Here is a 1,144-nt window from a genome sequence, read left to right on the forward strand (position 1 = left end):
GAGGTCACTAAAAGAATGAGTATAACCAGTAGAAGAGAATGGAAGTAATAAAAGGAGAAGAGGAAGGAAAGGAAGGAAAGGGGAATAGGAAAAGAGGAAGGAGAAGAGACTCAAGAAGCAGAAGAGAGAAAAGGAGGAGATAAGAAAGAACTGAAGGAGAGAGAGGACAGAAAGAACCAAGACTGAGAAGATGCAAAGGAGAGGAAGAGGAATCGACAAAGGACACCAAGAAAGAGCAACCGGCAGAAAAAAGAAAAAACCAGAGATCAGTGTTCTTAGATATAAGTAGAGAAAGAATATCAAGGAGGAAAATGTTGAACTGTATGTAAGATTAGGTCTGAGAAATGACCAATTTATTTGTTATCTGACATTGCTTTCACAATGTGCAGCTCACTGATAACCCTGACAAGGGAAGTTTTGGTGGCATGGTGGGATTGAAAACTCTTAGGAAAAGTTTTGCTACAAAGGAGAGCAAATGAATGAGATAGCAATTGGTTGAATAAGTGGGATCCAAAGAAGAATTTGTTGGCAGAAATAGAAACAGGTTTGCTTGCTGGGGAATTATTGAATGGAAAGAAATAGAGGGAAAAAAAGAAAAAAGTAGCATAGGAGAAGGAATAATCTTTGGAGCAATGCCCTCGAAAGCCCTGAGTGTTGTGATCCAGTGTACAGTAGAGGGGTCGGCTGTAGGTGGGAATATGAAGAGTTTGTTACTGGTAGTGGGACTTACAGAAAGACAGAGAAAGTGAAGCCACTGCTATTGAAGTATGATCGGGAAACTTGGGAAGTTCTTTTTAGGTTATTTCAATTTCTTTATGAATAAACAAGAGCACCAGCTATGAATGAGTGGGCGCAATGACATTTGCCCTTTTGTTCCATCTAGGTGAAGTTTCTAATTTCCCCAGAACTAGCCTTTTATATTCATAATTTTATATCATTTTCCAGATGGCAGACAAACACAGAAGCTAATGAGCACTCCAGGAATAAAAAAAGAAAAACTTTTATGCTCTTGCTCACTATGATGCATGTATATTGTGTCTCTTAAATCACAAGTATTCTGTCTTTAGGAACAGTATCTAACTTTAATCTGGAGTTTCCTAGTATTCATAACAAACAAAAGCAAGGTAATACTATGCACACATTC

Source organism: Sapajus apella, unplaced genomic scaffold (genome assembly GCF_009761245.1).
Source record: "Sapajus apella isolate SASKATOON/1434 unplaced genomic scaffold, GSC_monkey_1.0 scaffold7, whole genome shotgun sequence".
Classification (NCBI taxonomy): domain Eukaryota; kingdom Metazoa; phylum Chordata; class Mammalia; order Primates; family Cebidae; genus Sapajus; species Sapajus apella.